This window comes from Geotrypetes seraphini, chromosome 1, assembly GCF_902459505.1.
Source record: "Geotrypetes seraphini chromosome 1, aGeoSer1.1, whole genome shotgun sequence".
Lineage (NCBI taxonomy): Eukaryota > Metazoa > Chordata > Amphibia > Gymnophiona > Dermophiidae > Geotrypetes > Geotrypetes seraphini.
The window spans coordinates 362,950,963-362,965,862 of record NC_047084.1 but is presented as its reverse complement, the minus strand read 5'-3'; the positions used below and the strand labels follow the sequence as shown (position 1 = coordinate 362,965,862).

Sequence of the window (14,900 nt, the reverse complement as noted above, 5' to 3'; positions counted from 1 at the left end):
TGCTATTCTCTATGCTGCGCTTAAAGTTAGGTGCAGTTTACAGAATAGCGCTTACACATGGGAAACCCAACTAAATTTAGGTGCCGCCATTTGCATTAAGCAAAATAGTGAAGTTGGATAACAAAGACGACTCGGGGAAGTATACTTGAGAAAGCTTATGACGAAAGATGTTGGATACCACTTTCCTGGGGAACTGGATGGCAAAAAGGTCTTAAGTGATTCATTTATTTAAATGCTGAAATTAAATGGAACATTGGGGGGTCACGTGATGAGGCTTAGCTGAGCGGAGGCTTCCAGCCCGAGCTCCGTTCCTTTCCAGTCCTTTGAGCTTTTCCCGCAGTGCTCACCTCGTGGCTGGGTCTGTTTTTGGTACTCCAAGGTACGCGGAGACCTCGTAGCACAGGGTGGTGGCGCGAATTCGCCTCGGGGGTAGTGTCGGGTCCCGGGTCATGCCCTCGAAGACTCCGTGGCCCGTCAAACTGAGACAGACCATGCTCCCCTCAAATATGGCGGCCGCCAGCGCTTCTCCTAAAACCACCGTCGCGCTGCAGGAAGAGACCATCAGGGAGCTGACTCGGCATCTGTCGGCCCTGATTGATGATAAATTTGCCAGATTTCAGGCGGCGGTCGACGAGATGAAGGACTGTGTCGAGTGCCAGGGGTCTCAAATTACCCAACTGGAACAGCGGGTTTCGGCCCGGGAGGACGCAGCCGGGCTAACTGAGACGCGAGTCCGGGAATTGGAAGCCACCTGCAAGTTACTCCACTCCCGCCTGGAAGATCAGGAGAACCGGGGGAGGCGAAATAATTTGAGGCTGATTGGTCTCCCTGAGCGGATCAAAGATCCTGAGTTGAAAGACCTAATGGAAAAATGGCTGCCAGAACATGTGGGCTTGCACCTTGAAGCAGGAGGCTGTGCGGTTGAGCGGGTGCATCGCATTGGGGCACAGAGAGGGGATGAGGCGCGCCCCAGACCGGTGATTGCCCGATATCTAAATGCAGCTGTTAAGGATCGCATTCTAGCGCTGTTTCGCAGATCTGGGACTTTGGCCTACGAAGGGGCGAAGCTCCTGCTTTTCAACGATTACTCGGCGGACGTTGCGGGGAGACAGAAGGCCTTGGCTCCCTACTGCACAGAGCTCCGGAACCGTGGCTTGAAATTTGCAGTTCTCTATCCAGCCAGAGTCCGGATTCATACCACAGCAGGGGCTCGTCTGTGTGAGAACAAGGAGGAGCTGCAGGCCTTTTTGGCGTAGCGCCGTGAGGAGGCTGCGTCCTAGGCTGCCTGGTCCTGCCCTACAAGGACTTTGTTTCATTGACTCCTCCAGGCTCGTGTGAGATCTTTATGTGGGCCGGGGGAGCGAAGTGGAGCCGTTGGTGACTTTTGTGCCGGGCGGTTGCCCTTAAGGGGGCTTCCCCTTCACATGGCTGCCCCTGTCCCTGTTGATTCTGGGCCTTCTGTTTCCTGGCGCCTGGACTGTGTTCCCCCTCGGGATGGCTGGCGGACTCTTCCTTGTTTGGGACGCTGGCTTCTACTGTTCCCCGGGGGGGGGGGGGGATTTGCCTATTTGCTTGTTTGCCTGTTTCCCCGTATAGGTTGGGGGTACTATTGGTTTCTATATGTCTGCTAGATTCCGAGGTGGCGGCACCTCTTTCAGGGGTTGCTCACCTTCCGGGGATTAATGGAGTCCTGATCTGATCTGGGCTGCTGATATTCTTTGTGGTTTCTGGTATTTGCATTGTATTTCCTAAGTTTTTGCACTGTTTTTTGATTCTTTGTTCTTTTGTGGCTGAGCTGGAGGGGGGCGGGGAGGGTTGTATGGGGATGTTTTTTACCTTTTGGTTTTGAGGGTTGGGAGTGCTGGGGGGGTATGTAGGCCTGCCTGGTGGCAGGGGATGGGACGTGCATACCTTTGCAGTGAGGGGGGAGGGGAGTAGGGTGCGGGGTGTGTGGCTGGGGGGGTTTGTGTGGGGGCTGTCTGTGTGTTGGATCTGGAGTATGTCTGTGGGGTGTGGTCGGCGGGGTGGGGGGAGGGGGGTGCGGGGTTGTGGGTATTCCTTTTTCCATGGGACCCTCCAGATTTGGCAGGGGAGGGATGCTGTGAAACGATGGGGGGGTCTGGGGTGGTTCCTTGCTGTTCTCCCCGGGTTTCTGTATGGTGGGGAGGAGGGGGGTGGGTAGAGGTGGCTGGGTGGGTGTTGTACCTTGGGGGGGTTGGGGGTTGGGTTGGCCTTGGAGGGTGGAGGGATGGGTTAGGGGGTGGGTACCCCTTGGCGACGGGGAGTTTTTCTCTTCTTTCCTTTTTCTCAGAGGGCTTTGCTGGGAGGCTCTTTGGGACTCTGACGCCCTGTGCTTCTCTTTCCTGTTTCTTTGCAGCTCACATGGTTATGGCTGATCTGACTTATATAACTCTTAATGTGGATGGTCTCCACTCTCCCATCAAACGAAAGAAGGTGTTATCTTTCCTGAAGAGGGAGAAGGTGTCAGTGGCTTTCCTCCAAGAGACCCACCTTACATCTAGTGAACACTCCAAATTGGTCAGGGATTGGGTGGGGAGGCTGTGTACTCTTCCTATAATTCCAGACAGCGCAGTGTCGCTATTCTTATTAATAAAGCGGTGGTGGCAGTTACGCATAAGACCATTGTGGATCCCCAGGGCCGTTTTGTCCTTTGGGCTGGCACCCTTCAAGATCGTTCGGTGCTCTTGTGCAATATTTATGGCCCTAATGTTTATGCTCACTCTTTCTTTTCCGCTGTGCTGGCTCATATTTTGGCCTTGCCTAACTATGAGCCCATTCTGGCAGGGGATTTCAACATCACTAGTGATCCCACCCTAGATTGCAAGCCTCCGAGGGCGGTGCGGGGAGATAATGAGCGTATTGGCGTGAATTTTTTGATGAGCGAACTGGGACTGGTTGATGTGTGGAGGGCTCACCATCCTGGGGAAGTGGATTTTACGTTCTACTCTGCAGTGCATCACACCCACTCCCGGTTGGATTACATCTTGATGCCGTCACAGGCCATCGGCAGGGTGGTGCGTACTCATATCCTTGATGTTCCCTTTAGCGACCACGCTGCAGTCTCCCTCACCTTGCATTGGCAGGGCCTTGTCCATGATCGTATCTGGCGTTTGAATCCTTCCCTCTATTAGGTAAAACCTTTCATGCATATCTTGAAACGGAATGGGACTTTTACTGTCAAACTAATGGGGGGGGGAGGTGTCTGATACCATTTTCTGGGAAGCTGCTAAGGCCTTTCTTCGGGGGCGAATTATCGCCTATACGGTGACGCAACGCCGGAAACGTGATGCGGCTTTGGTGTCTCTCACTCGTCAATTGCGTTTGTGTAGGAGTGCCTTGCATGCCGCACCCTCGGAGGCCTGTCGGGCGGAATATTTGAGCCTGCGTAAATAAATCGATGTTATTTGTACTGAGAGAGCTATGTCTCACATTGACATTTACAAGTTTTGGCTGTATCAATGGGGTAATAAGGCGGGTAAATTATTGGCTAATCTGGTGCGCCCATTTCGTAAGGCCACTCGTATTTCTCGCATCCGGGCGAGCGTTAATACTGTTTACACAGGGGAGGCTGAGATTCAAGATCAATTCGTTCGTTTTTACCAGGATCTTTATGGAGCGGGCCCTTATGATTTGGAGGCGCGTGACACTTTCTTTCGGGATCTTGTATTACCCCGAGTATCAGACCAGCAGTTAAGCCTGTTGAATGCCCCGATTTCGTGTGATGAGATTACCGCAGCGGTGGGGGCGTTGAAATTGGCGAAGGCTCCTGGACCGGATGGTATGGGGCCAGAATTCTATAAAATATTGAAATTTAAAGTGGGACCGGCGTTGGCGGCCATGTACGCCGACATGCAGAGTACGGGACGTGTTCTCCCTGCTCAGAGCCATGCCCATGTAGTGATCTTACCGAAGCCTGGAAAGGATCCGGAGCTGGTGGGCTCCTACCGGCCGATATCCCTTTTGAACCAGGACATGAAACTCCTTACAGCGTTTCTGGCGCGCCGATTGGCTCAAGTGATTCCTCACCTAGTTCATGCTGATCAGGTTGGCTTTGTCCCGGGCCTTTTTGCCTCTGCCAATATTTTGCGGGCGATGATGGCCCTTGGGGAGGGTAGAACTCGAACAGGGGATGATCTATTGGCTAGCTTGGATGCGGAGAAGGCTTTCGATAAGGTGACTTGGCCTTATCTTTTCTGGGTCGTGCAGCAATTCGGTATCTCTGGGCCTTTCCATCAGTGGATCACTCATCTCTACACATTTCCTACGGCCCAGCTACTTATTAATAAGTGTCGTACGCAATCCTTCTCGTTGTATAGGGGTACGCGGCAGGGTTGCCCATTGTCTCCGCTTTTGTTTATCTTATCTCTAGAGCCTCTTGCCCAAAAGATCAGGACTTGTTCGGATATCTCGGGAATCTGGGTGGGTGCTGAGAAGTGTAAGATCTCTCTTTTTGCGGACGATATGTTGCTATTTGTGAGTAGAGCGCGGGAATCGATTCCCTGTTTGACTGCCCTTATTGGGCAGTTTGGGGCATTTTCGGGACTTTGTATTAATTTCAGTAAGTCAGAAGCCCTACCTGTTTCTTCCCCGTGTGCCTCGCGATCTGATCTTAGTTTTCCATTCCGTTGGGCTGTTGGGGACCTCAAATATCTGGGTATTATCCTTAGTGCGGACTAGTCCACTGTGTATCGTCGGAACATCTCTGATCGCTTGAAAACTTTGCAGGACTCTTGTGTGCGATGGGGCGAGCTGCCTCTTTCCTTGTGTGGCAGAATTGCTCTGGTGAAGATGGTGCTGCTCCCCAAACTCCTATATCCTCTGCAGATGCTCCCTATTTGGATTAAGGCGGTGGATGAACGTTTTTATCGATCTACTATTGGCTCCTTTATTTGGCACAATCGGAGGGCAAGAATTTGTTGGCGGACGCTTACTCAGAGTCGGGAAGGGGGGGGGCTGGCTTTGCCTGATCTGCGCTTGTACAATGTCGCTGCCCTGCTGAGATGGGTTCATGAGCTTTATACTGCTGCTCCTCGTTTTGCCCCAGGGGGGCTGTTTGATTCTTGGACAGTGCCCCATAGAGCTTTTGCTTGTTTGACATGCCCCCGGTGGAGGCTCCCTCGATTGGGTCTTGCCTCGGTTTGGTTCCTTCCCCTCTGTAGGGCACTGCGGTGGTGGAGACATCGGATTGGTCGGGGACAGGGCAATTGGGCTCTTCAAATGATCAGTCACAGTCCTGACTTTCCCCCGGGGGTGGGATCCCCGGGGGGAGTGGGGACGCGTTTCGGCTCCTGTTTCTGCTTGGGTCATGTGTCTGTGCTGAGCTCTGATCCTTTTGTTTTTCCCTCCTATGACACCATCCGTGTTCAGTGGGCCCTGACGTGTATGCCCTTTTTTGCTTACCTCAAGTTGCGGCATTTTTACATGGCTAGCCTTCGTTGTACTCCAGGGGGCGGCTCCTTTCTACGGGTGGACCAGATATTCTTGTCCCTTCCTCCGGCTCTTAATTCCTTATCTTTCTGGTATCGGACGGCAAGGGCGGAGAGGGCAGATACTTTGTTGCCTGGACTGGCAGCTCGATGGTCTGGTGACTTGGGGGAGGAGGTCACTTCGGGGGAGCTTCAAGCATGTTTCTCCAGCGTCACCTCGGGGGCTCGCAGTGCACAGCTCTAGGAACTTCTCCGGGGTCTACAGGCGGGTCTGTGGGATTCGGCGGATTGCACGAAATGTGCGCGTGCGTCGGGGACTCTATTGCACATGATCATTGAATGTCCGTCCCTGAGTGCTTTCTGGAATGGGGTATTGGATTTTCTTGTCCGGATCTTGGGGGTGCCAGTCCAGTGGTCTTATCGGATTTTGGTTTTGAGCCATGAGGTGGAGTTTTTGGATCAGGGTTTCACTGCTGCTCAGTGGCGCTTTGTGTATGTTGCTCTCCTGGTCGCCAAGTGAGGGATCCTGCGAAAATGGATTGATGTGGAACCACCGGTATTAGTGGGGTGGCACCAGGCACTGAGAGAGATGGCCCATTGGGAGTTGAGGGGTGTGCGGGGACAGCCGGGGGGGGGGGCAGACCCTGCTGTATAAGTCTCTCTGGGAGCGGGCTCTTGCTGAGCTTGCTGCGCTTGCTGCTCCCCTTTGAGGCTGCTCTCCTCTTCCTTTTCTTTTCTCTTCTCGTTCCTTTCTTCTCCCTTTTCCTTCTCGCTTTCTCATTCTTCTTTCTGTCTTTTCTTTATACCTTTATTTCTTTTTCTTTTCTCCTGTCGCTGAGGGGGGGGGGTAGTAGGGAGGTTTTTGTCTGGTGTGGGTGGGGTGTGTGTGTGGGGGGGGGGGTTTCTTCTCTGAGAAAAAAGAAGGAGGTATGCGGCCAGACTGGTTCTTCTCCATGGTTGTTCTGTGGGTTCTGGGCCTTGTGGGTATTGGCTGATATTGAGGGGTTTGAGGGGGGGGGGACTTGTCGTTCATTCTGAGTGCCTGGATGTTTCAATTCCTCTCTCCTCTACACAACCCTTCCTTTCTGGCCTTTATGCCTTGCATTATGTACCGTTTTTGCTTTGTACTTGATTATTGTTCGGTTGTATTTCCATTGTCTGTCTGTGTGCTTCTTAATAAAAACATTTTAAACAAAAAAAAAAAAATGGAACATTGCCAGAAGCACCTACGAGAAGAATTTATATTTCAAACATAGCATTACATAAATTTAAAGGACCTATGATGAGAAGACACGTAAAGCGCATCACTATGAGAATGTTTTGAGCTCTAGAGCAAATTGGATGAACCTCTTATGCAGCATTGTCTCGCATTTGACCACACTTTGATAGCTTGAGATGTATATCTATTAATCACATTCAGTTGCACATGCGCCCTGGAGATGTCCTGAAGAAGCTTCAACAACAGTATTGGGTGTATAAATTGAACACAGTATCATGGAACCTGCAGTATCATGGGCGAGGCCTTAGGTTGGTCCATGTGCCTAAGTCCCCGCCTATAGGAGGGACTTTAGGCGCTTGGGCCATTCAGGCCCTAGCCTCCTACGGGATGGGCCAGAAAGGGGTGGGCCTGCCTCATTTCAACAGAGATGGGCCTGCCGGCCGGCCGGTTGAAAGACCCGTCCATCCAACTTTTCAAGGTTAGTGGGGGAGGAGTGTTAGCCGGGAAGGTGGGGGTCTGCTACGTGTGTGGGTCTTCAGGCAGGAGGGGTTCAATCGTTCAGGGGTGCGGACTGGCAGCCGCAGTCATGGCCATTATACTTATCGTGGCAGGTTCTGTAACCGGTTCTGTAACATGGATATCGGTTACAGAATTGGGTTTATTTTGGGTGGTCATAGGCCCGATTCTGTATAGTACTCCCGTCCGGGGCATCCTATACAGAATCCAGGCCTAAGTATCTGGCGGTCACGTCTGCAACTGCCTTCAGCTCTCTTCTAGCACCGGATACATGCACAAGCTGCACTGCCCCCAATGGTTATCTTACGTTCTGGAATGTTGCCCGCCTCACTGCTAAAACCTCACGCAAGAGCTTTCCTGCATCTGCATGCGATTGGACTCCACCTCACAATCGCATACAGACGCAGGAAAGCTTGCATGAGGTTACAGCGACTGCTGGATGCAACCGCTGGACACCTAAGGCACATGTTTTCCATAAAGAATCATTCTTTATAATACCAAGGGCCTCAAAATAGTACCTGGCTGGCCGCAAGTTTGAGACCACTGCTTTAAATGGAGGGAGTTACCATTTAAACATGTACGCTGTGGTGGAGTTTCAGGTGATGCTTGGATACATTTAGTCACGCTCCTGAAGCAGCTCTTGCAAAACCAGAGGGCTTTGTTGAGTGAAGTGCACACCAATTTAGGATTTTTGGCTCATATAAGCCAACTCATGTTTTGATATTGAAAATATGATTTTGGTGTACATAGACTTAAGTGACTACTGTTTTTTCTCATTCGTTCATCTAGTGCTGTCATTGTGTCTTGAACAATGGAGATTTTTTTTTATGGGTGAAGAACAAATGATTAGGCAGCTGATGCCCCAGTGAGATGATCTTGTATCTGTGCAGGGCATTTAGCACTGAGGTCTTCCCCACAGCACATTTTTTTTGTTTGTGTTAACATTTACATTATCTATCTAGAGTCCAGCATTGGATGTTCTATAGAAGAATATTTTTTTTCCTAGTATTTAATGGGGACCCAGAAAACCCAGACTAGGCTTAGAATTCTCAGTACTAGCCCCTTTCTGAAGGAAATTTCCAGAGAGAATCAGGCCACATACTGATACACCGGTGCTCCTGAGCAAGCGCTATGTTCTTGGGTATGAAAAATAATGCTAACTTTGAGCTGGCATTCTTCTTCCTGGAAGAATGCAGCTTGTGAAGGTCAACACAAAGTATGTTGATTTACATGATAATGAGGTGTTTTGCATGCTGCGTAGCTTAAGCTGACTTCAACTAGGAGGTGTGCTTTAGCTTCTTGGGCCCCTCACTGTGGAAAATGCTTCCGGACACCATAAGCAATATCAAAGTTACTTAGGTTTTTGCAAAGCCTTGAAGACATGGTTGTTTAGTATCTGTTTTTCTTCTTAGTTTCAATACTGGGAAGTTAGCTCATATTTGTATTACTGTTTGATTTGTGTGGGGGGTTTTTTCCCCCCCTTTGGGGTTATATCAGTTTATTATAATCTGTACTGAAACAGATAGTTTATTCTTATTGTTGGATTTGTGTAATTATTCTTTTTAATGTAAATCACTGTAATACATTGTGATAAGTGGTATATAAAATAACTAATCCAATTCAATTACTATTATAACATGACAAAATAATGCACAATTTTGCCACTTAACATGCATTAAAAAGATATATATTGGGCTAGATTCAGAAAATGGTGCTTAAAATACGGCACTGGCAAAAATTACCACTAAGCAGAATGCGTGCCACACTAGAGAATGACACGGGGACAAATTTGTCCCCATGGGATCTCAATAACCCTGTCCCATCCCTGTGAGTTCTGTCCCTGTTCCATCCCTGAAAGCTCTGCCTCAACCGTACAAGCCTCGAGCACTTATGATTATAAAGTGTTCGAGGCTTGTGCAGATGAGGACAGAGCTTTACAAGAATGGGGCAGGAACAGAGACAGATCTCGCGGGGATGGGTTCATGCACCCTTTATAGAATTGTGCTTAGTGCTGATTTCCACACCAGACTTATACCTGCTGAAACCTGGTGTAAATCCAAGTTAGGCACGCCAAAGCTGTATTCTATAATTACGCACACAACTTTTTAGAACGCCCCTGACATGCCCATTTCAACACCCGCTTCTGATTTGCACGCTAGTACAGGTAGGCGACATTCCTCATAGAATATCTCGCAGCCAGAGGCACCCATAAATTTTAATGTGTGGCAATTATCAATAATTGCTTGTTAGTGCCCGATTATTGATAGTTAAGGGCTCGCTACTCAATGAATCTGCACACATATCTAGGGCGCATGCACCAATATAGGCCCCATATATAGAATCCAGGGAACAGTGTGTTATTCCTTTAATGCATGTTAGTAACTATCTCCCTTAAAGTAGAAATCTTCAGAGTTTTTCTGCTTCGTATAATTAAAAGAACAAGGAATAAAATGAGCCAAGTAGGTCAAGCCATGGCAGAAAAGAATAAAACTCTTTTGAAGCAGAACCTGACGAATACAATATAATCTAGTTGCAAATACACATATAATGAGATAGAGAAGTGTGTGCAACATATAGGACTGCGTACCTCTGTCTGGTGTGGGCAAATTCTGTTCTCTGCCAGTAGGTGTCAACATATGAGCATGATAAACAGCTCTAAAGAAGAAAAATATGCCTCTGACCTACATTTCAACCTTAATTAAATGAAATCTATTTTGCAATTTAGCATAGGAGCATTTGCATTTTCATTTCAAGGAGCTATATAGTAAATATGTCTGTAGAGTGGGATTATTAGGATATGTTATACTGTAAGTTGGTACATCTAAGCATGCCCATTTCTGGATGCCATGGGCTTGACCTAAACAGGCACATTTTCTTTTTGGCATACCAGTGAGGAATCAGGGCGCCCTGATGCTATTATGGAATTGAGGCTCCTCACATTGCATAAAGGAGGTGTCAATGTATACTTTAGAGTTACTCTCTTAGGAATTAACTTACTGTTATAAACTGGGTGAAGTAACCCAGCAGCAGATATTACTGTAAAATAAATCTCCTTGGTTATTTATTCAATTTTCTAAACTCTTCTTCCAAGGGAGCTCAGAATGGTTTGCATGAATCTGTTCAGGTACTCAAGCATTTTTCCCTGTCTGTCCTGATGGGCTCACAATCTATCTAATGTAACTGGGGCAATGGGGGGATTAGGTGACTTGCCTAGGGTCACAAGGAGTAGTGTGGGTTTGAACCCACAACCTCAAGGTGCTGAGGCTGTAGCTTCAACCACTCTCTCATCCCCAATCGTCCTCCTCCTTTCTGTGGGAAAGATCGTGGAAGCCCTTCTGAAAGAAAGAATAGTAGACTACCTGGAATCAAATGGGTTACAAGATCTGAGACAACTTAGTTTCTCCAAGGGGAAACCGTGCTAAATGAATCAGATTGATTTCTTTGACTGGGTGGTCAGAAATTTGTATAGAAGATGTGTGCTAGATATCTGGATTTCAGTGAAGCCTTTGACACAATTCCTCATAGGAAGTTCATCAACAAATTCACTGGATTGAATTTAGGACCCAAGGTGGTAACCTGGAATAGAAATTGGCTGACTGACAGACAAGGATTGGTACTGGGGCCTGTTTAGTTCAATATATTTGTGAGTGACATTTCTGAAGGGTTATAAAAATTGTGTCTCTTTGCAGATGACATGAAGATTTTCAACAAAGTGGATACCCAGGAGGGAACAGAAAACATGAGAAGAGATTTGTAAAATCTAGAAGACTGGTCTAAGGTTTGGCAGGTAAATGTAATGTGAAGAAGTGCAAAGTGATGCACTCGAGGAGTAAAAATCCAAAAGAGGGGGTGAGAAGCTGACTTGCACTGACTGAGAGAGGGACCTTGGCAAGATAGTGTCTGAAGACCTCAAGGCAACAAAACAATGTGACAAAGTGGAGATTGCATAGAGAGGAATCACCAGCAGAAAAAGGTGCTAGTGCCCCTGTACAAGTCTCTGTTGAGTCCCCACTTGGAATATTGTGTTCAGTTCTGGAGGACGGATCTTGCTAAGGATGTGAGAAGATTTGAAGCGGTCCAGAGGAAGATGACAAAAATGATATTGGGGTTGTGCTGAGAGACATATGAGAAGAGGCTTGAATACCTGAATATGTGTACCCTAGAAGAAAGAAGGGATAGAGGAGATATGATATAGATGTTTAAATATTTGAATGGTATTAATCTACAAACAAATCTTTTCCGGAGACAGAGAATTGATAAAACGAAAGGACATAATATGAAGTTGCAGGGTGGTACACTTAGGAGTAATGCCAAGACATACTTTTTCACGGAGAGGGTGGTGGATGCTTGGAATGTCCTCCCTGCGGCGGTGATGAAGGCAAAACAGTGACCAGGTTCAAAACTGCATGGGATAGACACAAAGGATCCCTAAATAGAAAGAGGATAGTATTGATACAAACTCCAAAGATCACCAGATCAACAACTGTAATTTTGTTCATGATGTGCAGCAATGACACTAAAATGCAGCCCCAGTAGTGGGCTAGTGAAGCTGATGCCAGACAGACTTCTATAGTCTTGGCAAGACAGGATGGACTGGATTTAGCTTTGATGGTGACTCCAGCACTAGGGCAATGTAGCCGAGGCCAGACTGACTTCCAAGGTCTGTGTCCTGTATATGGCAAGATGGATCAGGAGCAAGTAGGCCTAGTTCGGGGGTCGGCAACCTGCGGCTCCAGAGCCGCATGCGGCTCTTTTCCACCTTTGCTGCGGCTCCGGTAGTGTGTCACGCAGGCACTTACAAGTCCGGCGTCGCGGCGGGAAATAGCCATGCTGAGCAGTGAGCTCAGCACACACAGATGAAAGCCTTGCTTGCTGATTGGTCCGGCGGCCCCGCCCCGCCGTGCCGCCGGACCAATCTGCAAGCAAGGCTTTCATCTGTGTAGTGCTGAGCTCACTGCTCAGCATGGCTATTTCCTCCGCGACGCTGGACTTGTAAGGTGCCTGAAAAAGAAATCATCCTGGCCGGGGTCGGTGTCATGCTCCGGAGATCTACAGCCTTCCTATCTCCCTCTCCCTTCTACCTGCTTCAGGCCACATCCCCTGCTCCGCGGCTCTCTTCGGCAACTCAGCAGCAGCGATCGACACAAGCTTCTGACGTCGGGGCCTACCCTCTGCGAGTCCCGCTTGTTTCAACTTCCTTTTTCCACAAAGGCGGGACTCGTAGAGGGAAGGCCTCGATGTCGGCAGCTTGTCTTGATCACCGCTGCTGACGAGTTGCTGAAGAGAGCCGCGGAGCAGGGGGGTGTTGCCAGGTGCAGGTAGAAGGGAGAGGGCCAGATGCAGGACTCGTGGGTGAGGGAGCAGAAGAGAGAGAGAAAGAGAGAGGGGAGGGAAACAAAAGGAAATATTTCATACTGGGCTGGGCCGGAGTGGAGGGAGGGTGGAAAGATTCTGGCTACTGGGTGCAGTAACAAAGGAAAAGGGGGGAAAGCTGAAAATGGAGATAGTGACACAAAGAAGAGAAAGGGTAAGCAGGACCTACTGAATAAGGATAGAGATACAGAGGGGACATGAAGAGGAGGTGAAATAGAGACATAGAAGTAATGCTGAAAAAGTGTTTGGGGGGAGATAAAGACATTGAAAGGGCAAATGGTGAACATGGCGTAAAGATAAGGACAGAGACAAATGAAGATTCTGAAAAAGTGGTGAGATAGGGATATAGGTGAGATGGACACAAAGAAGGGTGATGCTGGAAAATAGGTGGAATGGTAATTCTGACAGACACAGAAGGGAAATGCTGGATCAAGGAGAGACATGGAAAGACAAGGACAGAGACTGTGAAGATTCTGAAAAAGTGGTGAGATAGGGATATAGTGAGATGGACACAAAGAAGAGTGATGCTGGAAAATAGGTGGAATGGTAATTCTGACAGACACAGAAGGGAAATGCTGGATCAAGGAGAGATGGGGCTCAGGCTGGATGGAATGAGGAGAAATGCCTTGTTGGCCCGGAACTTCCTCTCCTACGTCAGAATTGACGTCAGGGAGCGGAATGCTGGTCAGCGCAACACTTCTGCAGGGAAAGCTTGGGACGGCGGTGGTTTGGGGGCTGTTCCCCGATTGCGGTGGCAACAAACCGAGTGGCTTGGGGGACGGCACGGAGACAGAAAGAAGGGGGAACAGGGAGACAGAAAGAAAAAGTTGGGGGAGAGAATGAGGTCTGGAGGAGAGGAAACATACAGGAGGCTGAAAGAAAGGAAGAAAGATTGGATGCACAGTCAGAAGAAGAAAGTGCAACCAGAGACTCATAGAAATCACCAAATAGCAAAGGTAGGAAAAATGATTTTATTTTCAATTTAGTGATCCTGTATATAGCATTAAGATAAGAAACAATATATGCAGTGTTAGATTTGTTTTATAATGGTTTTGCGGCTCCAAGTTTTTTTTTCTTTTCGAAAACGGGTCCAAGTGGCTCTTTATGTCTTAAAGGTTGCAGACCCCTGGCCTAGTTTATACCACATTCATATCATCAGAGTACAAGTCTTGCTTATTGTGGGGGGAGGGAAGGATATTTTATGGAAGAGCTTAGAAAATAAAATGAATAATTACTAGATGACGAGTGTGAGACTGCTGGGCAGACTGGATGCAGTGGCATAGTATTGGGGGGAAGACTGCCCTGGGCACCATCTTGGAGGGGGCTGCGGTACTTCTCCTCTCTAACCCCACAGTTTTTTTTTGTTAAATAGCCTATGCTGTGACAAATTGCTTTCTCACAAATGTTTCTTTCCCATTCTGATTCAATAATCTCAAATTCACATTATTATATACAAAGAAGCAATTGTGAGGAATTGCTTTCAGAACTGGGATGATAAAATAATAAAACATTTATGTATAAATGCATCTATACGAGGGGTCGTTGAAAAGTTCTCTGCCCAACCAGGAAGAGAATGATGTGGAGCCATGAAACTTACAAGCTATTTCACACTTTTGACACTTTTCGTTTCAATGAGATGAAATTAAATGAAACAAAAAGTGTCAAGAAAAGTGTGGAATAACTTGTAAATTTCATGACTCCATATCATTCTCTTCTTGGCTGGGCTGAGAACTTTTCAGTAGCCCATTGTATGCAGCCTCAGGATATCCTTACAGATTGCCTTCATGCTTTCATTTTACACTACAGTGGTCCTAAGGTAACATTCATACTGCATACTATGGGGGTAATAATAATAATTTAAAAAAAACGTCTAAAAAGTGTCCTAAGTGGCTACTTGGACGATCAAAAAGCCTGATCGTCAAAGTACCCATAACCAAAGCTGGTTTTTAGACGTATCTAAAAACAGCTTAGGCCTTTCCCCTGCCTCTAGATGCACAGAGAGAAAAGAGGTGTGTTTAGAGGAGGGGAAAGGGCGGGCAGTGGGCGGTAGATGGGCCAACCTACACCTAGGCGTACAACACCTATAACCAAAACAGTTTAGTCGGCACTTAGACCTGTTTGACTTAGACGAAAGAAAACCAGATCTAAGTGCCGAAAAAGGGGCCGCTAAGTTGATGGCCGCTGGCGCCATCAGTTCAGCGGCCCGGCAACCTAACCCGCGGCAGTTCCGGTAGAGGAACGATGGCATCGCGGTAGGGGAGAAAAGGCATCTCTCCTGCCGCGATGGATCACTCCCCCCCTCACAAACAACATCGGGGCAAGAGGGAGCCCAAGCTCTCATGCCC

At 48.1% G+C, this 14,900-nt stretch overlaps 1 protein-coding gene across 3 annotated transcripts in view; it reads right to left on the bottom strand.

Moving 5' to 3' along the window:
* The window catches only part of EPHA5 (EPH receptor A5), a 690,216-nt gene that overhangs the window by 1,048 nt on the left and 674,268 nt on the right, over positions 1-14,900 (bottom strand). The window lies entirely within an intron of this gene.